General features: G+C 37.0%; 1 protein-coding gene across 1 annotated transcript in view; it reads left to right on the forward strand.

Annotated features, from left to right (window-relative positions):
• The window catches only part of CDK19 (cyclin-dependent kinase 19), a 136,599-nt gene that overhangs the window by 86,326 nt on the left and 43,419 nt on the right, over window positions 1-6,854 (forward strand). The gene's annotated exons all lie outside the window — the stretch shown is intronic.

Below are 6,854 nucleotides of genomic sequence, written 5' to 3' on the forward strand. Positions count from 1 at the left end.
GAGGGAGGCTCCCAGCCTCTTCTTTTTTCTCTTTTTCTTTTTTATTCTGGGATTTATTTACCTTCTATCATTGAAACTTTGTAGCCTTGAGAGGAGCTCAGAGCCAGCCAGGGTGGGCAGGAGGGAAGCCTCCTGCTTGCTCCAGCTCCGTGGCCACGGCCGGCTGAAAGCAGATATCTGGGGTTTATTTAGCTTCTGTAATTGAAACTTTGTTGCTTTGCATGGAGCTTAGAAGCCGGGAAGCTTGGCTTCCTCCATCATTGGGGCAATCAAGTCTCCTGCTTGCTCCAGCTCCGCGGCTGCCGGCTGCCATCTTGGTTGGGTTAATTTGCATATAGTCTCTCTGTTTGGCTGGTGGGTGTGGCTTCTGGCATAGCGAAGGTACTGTCAGTTTGCATGTTTGTCTTTTATTAGTGTAGATGACTGGAAGTTATTTCTATTTATTTTTAAAGACAGTTTTTAAGATTAATTTTAGAGAGAAGGGAAGAAACATTGATGTGAGAGAGAAAAATCAATCCATTGCCTCCCATACCTGCATTGCCTCTCAAACCAGGAATTGAATTGCCCTCTTTTGATGTACAGGATGATGCTCTAACTGAGTCATAACAGCCAAGAGAGAAGTTACTTTAATAGCCAAATTTATCAGTCTGTTTTTTATTGTTTTTTTTTGTAATGTGTTTAAGAAATTCTTCCCTACCTCAGGATCAGAAAGATTTTTTTCCCAAAAGAGTTTTAAAGTTTTGCTTTTCACATTTAAATCCTTAATCTACCTGAAATTTATGTATATATGGTATAAGGTGAGGATTCATTTATTTTCTCCATTTGGATAACCTGTTGTGTCAGCACCATTTATTAAATAGTTCTCCTTTCTCCACTGATCTGAATTTTCTCTTCTCTCATTATCTTGGTTCCATCTAGATATTCTGTCCTGTCCCGTTGATCATTTTGTCTGTCGTTGTACCAAGCATCACACTGTCTACTTTCACAGTATCTTGGCTATTCTTAGCTCTTTGCTCTTCTGCATACACTTTTAAACCAGCTTTTCAAGTTCCACAATAAAAAACCTGGTTGAGATTTTGATTGATGTTGCATTGAATTTACATATAAGTATGGGGAGAATTGGTGTCTTTATTGTATAGGGGTGGGCAAAAGTAGGTTTACATTTGTTCATATGGAAAATAATACAATAATTAATAAGTAAAATATAAGAATAAGCTGTTTTGTGTACTCACAATTGTAAACCTATTTTCTGAGACCCCGTGTTGAGTCTTCTTATCTATAAATTTATTTAGGACTTCTTTTATATTATTTTATTATTTTTTAAATTTTCTTTTAGCCCTAGCTGGTTTGGCTCAGAGTAAGTGGCCAACTAAGAGGCCAAGTGATACGTTAAGAAAAGTGACCCTGCCCTAGCTGGTTTGGCCCAGTGGATAGAGCGGGGGCTTGTGGACCTAAGGGTTCCAGATTTGATTCCGATCAAGGGCACATACCTCAATTGCAGGCTCCTGGGCCCTTGTCAGGGCATATGCGGGAAGCAACCAATTGATGTGTTTCTCTCACATTGAGTTTCTCTCTGTCTTTCCTCTCTTTTCCACTCTCCCTAAAAATCAATAGAAAAATATCCTCGTTTGAGGATTAAAAAAACAATTATTTTATTTATTTTTAATTTTTTAATCTTTATTGTAAAAGTATTACATATATCCCCTTTTTTCTCCCATTGACCCATTATAGCCCACCCCTGCCCTCTGCCCCAGACCGCCATTGCCTTATTTTCTGTGTCCATGGGTTATGCATATATGCTTATTAATGTCATTTAATGTAAGGTTTCAAGATATTCTGTATAAAGATCTTGTACATCTTTTGCTATTTTTATTCCCTAGGCACCTTATAGTTATTTTGTTGCTGTAGAAAAATTGTAAAATTATATTTCCCAGCTTTTTCCCCCCCTGGCATATAGAAATACAGTTGACTTTTTCATATTGCTCTGTTAGCCAAACATCCTACTAAACTCTGTTACTATTGCTAATGTGTTTGTAAATACTTTGGATTTTCTATGTAGATAATTATGTCATCTCTAAATAAGAATAGTTTTGTTTCTGCCTCTCCAGTCTATACATATACCTTTAATTATTGTTTCATAGCACTGGGCTTATAATAAAATTTTGATTTTAGTTGATATTAAAGGGAATGCTTTCATTGTTTCCTTCTTAGTTTTTGATACCCATTATTGGATGCAGGAAGTTTTTTTTAGTCTAACTTGATAGGAGTGTTTATTATGAATGGGTGTTAAATTTTATAAAGTGCTTTTTCACTCTCTCAAGGTAATTGTCTATTTTTCAGCCACTATCAAGATAATTATCTTAAATCTGTTAATATGGTGATAACTTATATAGATTTTCTTAATGTTAAGCCATCCTGGCATTGCTATCTCTGGATTTGGCTTAATATTTTGTTTAATAATTTTGCATCTATACTCATGAGGGAGGTTGGCCTAAAATTTTTTTCTTCTCATACGTTATCTGGTTTTGTTGTCAAGGTTATACTGGCCTTCTAGGATGTGTTGGGAGCATTCTCTCTTCTTCTGTTCTCTGAAAATGTTTGAATAAAATTAAAACAATCTGTTCATTGAAAATTTGGAAAACTTGCCTCTTTGATCAACTTGAGTCTGGTGTTTTCTTTGGCAGGAAGATTTTTAACTACAGTTTCAATTTATTCAACACTTTCAGGTTTTCGAATTGATTTTGAGTCAATTTGTAGGTTACGTTTTCTTGACTGTCTATTTTGTGTATGTTTTAAAATTAATAGATATAAAGTTCTTCATATTCCTCTTTTATCTTTGTAACCTCCACTGAATTTATAGTTATGTTCCTATTTGCAATTTGTAATGTTGTTTATTTGTACCTTCTCTCCTCTTGCTCTGGTTGTCCTAGAGCAGCAGTTCTCAACCTGTGGGTCGCGACCCCTTTGGCGGTCGAACGACCTTTTCACAAGGGTCACCTAAGACCATCCTGCATATCAGATATTTACATTACAATTCATAACAGTAGCAACATTACAGTTATGAAGTAGCAACAAAAATATTTTTATGGTTGGGGGTCACCACAACATGAGGAACTGTATTTAAAGGGCCAGAAAGTTGAGAACCACTGTCCTAGAGTCTTCATAAATTCTCCCTATTCATAGATTTCTACCCTTAACTTTATCTTTTTTATTCCTACGTTATTTTTGTTTATTCTGTTGAGCTTTTCTTTTTTTTTTTTAACTTGGGCACATAATTATTTTCATTGTTCCTCCCTTTCTAACATAAATATTTAAGGCTATAAATTTCCCTTGTAAGTACAGCATTAGCTGCATTCTATGGTTTTGATAGATTGTACTTTCATTATTGCATTTCTGAGTATTTTTAACTTCATAAGTTTCTCCTTTTACCTCTAAGTGATTTAGGAATATTTAAAAAATATTTTTTTAAATTGAGTTTTAGAGAGAGAGGAAGGGAGAGGAAAAGAGAAAGAGGAACATCAACGTGAGAGCACAACATCAATCTGCTGCCTTTTGCACGCCTCCTACCAGGGATTGAGCCCATAACCTGGTTATGTGTCCTCACCAGGAATCTAACCAGCAACCTTTTGGTGCACAGGATGACACCCAGCCAACTGAGCTACACTGGTCAGGGCAATTTAGAAATATTTTTAAATTTCCAAATATATGGAATTTTTAATTTATACTTTCATAATTGACTTAATGTAACTGCATTGTGATCAGAGAACATAGCCTGTTTGATGACAGTTCCTTGAAATTTCTTGAGACCTGTTAGTACATGATCAGTATTTGTAAATATTCATGTGTGCTTGAGAAAAATATGTACTCGCCAATTAATGGGTAAGATGATGTGCATATCACTGCTAAATCAACGTTGCTAATTGTGTCCTTTGGGTAGTCTGTACCTTACTAATCTTTTGTCTGCTTGACATACCAGTAATTGAGAAAAATATGGTGTTATTGGTCTTTTCCCTCTCTGAAGTTATATCAATTTTTACTATGCATGTATATTTTTTCAGTTACATCACAAGTTTAGGAGTGTTGCTTCTTCCTGGTGAATTGAACCTTGTATTATATAGTTACCATCTTTACACCTAGTAATATTTTTGTCTTTAAGCTATTTTGTCTGACAATACTTAGCTGATCCAGCTTTCTTTTAGCAATTTGGTTTTCGTTAGTCCCCTTGAGAGTCTTAGCTGATTGAGGGGTAGCAGCTTAGCTTCCTCACTTTGTAGGTAGCCCAAGTTTCAGTGTTTGTTATTGGCATCTGCTTTCCAGGCCCATCCAGCCTTTTGTCACTCTCCAACCACAAGGATACATTATTTGGGCTGAGGCATGAGACTGTAGGCCTCTTGTGAGATCAGGGATCCTTCAAGGAATGTTTCTTATGTGGCATATGTTTTTTCTGTAATAACAGGGTCACCTAGAGCATTTAGTCAGCCATTATGCCAGGCGTGGAAACTTCCTGTATTCTTGTTTTGTTTTTTTCCACAGTACTTAACCGATATCTGATGTATTGTACATTTGTTTATTGCTTTTCTTTTCCCATTAGAATGTAAGCTTCATGAGGACAAGGATTTTTCCTGGTTTTGTTTACTGCTGTATCTCTAGCATCTAAACCACCTCCTGATACTTAGTATGTGCTCAGTCAATACTTGCTGAATAGATGACTATGGAGCAGGAGAAAGTGGTGTAAAAAAGCCATGCCAAGTACTTACCTTTTACCTTAAATGCTCTGATTTGTTCCTCCATGACCATTGTCACAAGTTAGGGTGCCCTTACTTTTCCCTAGACCCGTGGTCAGCAAACAGTGGCTCACGAGCCACATGCGGCTCTTTGGCCCATTGAGTGTGGCTCTTCCACAAAATACTGTGGACTTCTGTGCATGGGCCACGAAGTTTCAATCCCACTGTACGTGCGCGCCCGCACGTGGTATTTTGTGGAAGAGCCACACTCAATGGGCCAAAGAGCCGCATGTGGCTCGCGAGTGTGTGCCAAAACCAGCAAAATCTCTGACTCAAAATTCTTCTGAGTGCCAACCCTCATTTTTTAAGAACATATTACGCCTACTTGGTATCTCTTAAGGTGTACGTATGTGAAGAACCTTGAAGAAATAAAATTCACACGAGCGACAAAAAAAACAGTATATAATGATGAAAAATACATTTATTTTTTAATGTATACATGTACACTGATAGTCCAACAGAAAATTTTATGACTCCGTTTGACATTATCAGTGGGACTTTTGCTGCTACATCACTGATGACAGAGATTTTACTTCAGGTTTATATTTCGTGACCTTCAGAGATATGCACGAGCTACTACTTTCATCCGTCAGGCTACTCCTACTATGAGAATTAACAAAATGCATCACTGAGAACAAAGATTCACAAGCGTATGTGGATGAAACCAAAACACTGGTCGGATCTAGGAAGGCAGGGAGAGTTAAGGCAGAGGCATAGAAATTGCTCTTTTTTTCTTTTTTCATACATTTTTGATTCCAGAGAGGAAGAAAGCGTAAGAGAGAGATAGAAACCTCAATGATGAGAGTGAATCATCAATCGGCTGCCTTCTGCATGTCCCACACCGGGGATCAAGCCTGCAACCTGGGCACATGGCCAGACCAGGAATCGAACCGTGCCCTCCTGGTTCATAGGTCAACACTCAACCCTAGAGCCACAGCAGCTGGGCTAAATTCCAGTTTATTTAATGTGGCATTTTATTCCCAACATTGAGCATTCTATGCTCTAGTCATATTAAAACACTTTAGGTTCTTTCAGTATGCCATATCTGTGATTTTGTGTGACCACACCCTTGCTTGAAGGGCATCCTGACACTGAAAGGTCATTCTTTTGTTTATGCTTATCAAAATTTTAGTCATCCTTAGTCACCTAAAGCCATCTGCTTGCTAAAGACTAATATTCATTGAGAAGAATCATTCATTCCTGACATTTTATTTTGCTGTTTTGGCACTTTTCATAATATGTTGTATTCTAAAAAGCTGTCTGTTTGTCTTCTCTTATAGATTTTAAGCTCCTTGAGTCAAGAAGTTTTCTTTGTTTTCTGAAAGTCTCCAATACAATGTTTTATACATAACGGATCTTTGATAAATAGTTGTCAAGCTTGAATTTTGAACGTTCTTTTTTTGTCTGATGCTATTTTTCTCTTCCTGCTATGGTAAACCAATCTTGTCTCTTGCCTTCAATTATCACACTCGAGTGACAATAACTTTCAAATCCAAATCTTCCTATTTTCACTTCCCTGGCTAGCCTGACTTAGGCATCTCACCTTCCTCAAACTCAATATGTCATCTCCTTCTCTTTGTTGTTCCCACTCCCAAACCAGTACTTCTCATAACTTTTCCAAAATAAAGGCACCATCATCCTTCCCAGTCAGATAAACTCAAAATCTTGGTGCAGTCTTTATCAACCTTTTTCTTAATTTTCTGACTTCAGCTAGTCAGAAAGTCCTGCTAATTTTAATTTCTTTTTTAAGATGTTACCTCCGTAACTCCTCTATTTCACTGAGAAGACCTTGGAAATGGAGTTTACAGAGGAGACTTATTGTCTAAAGCAGTGGTGGCAAACCTTTTGACCTCGGCGTGTCACCATTTTGAAAAACCCTGGTTTTAACTTAACTCTGGTGCCGTGTCACATATAGAAATTTTTTGATATTTTTAACCATAGTAAAACAAAGATTTATATTTTTGATATTTATTTTATATATTTAAATGCCATTTAACAAAGAAAAATCAACCAAAAAAATGAGTTCGCGTGTCACCTCTGACGCGCGTGTCATAGGTTCACCATCACTGA

Source organism: Myotis davidii, unplaced genomic scaffold, assembly GCF_000327345.1.
Source record: "Myotis davidii unplaced genomic scaffold, ASM32734v1 scaffold196, whole genome shotgun sequence".
Classification (NCBI taxonomy): Eukaryota; Metazoa; Chordata; class Mammalia; order Chiroptera; family Vespertilionidae; genus Myotis; species Myotis davidii.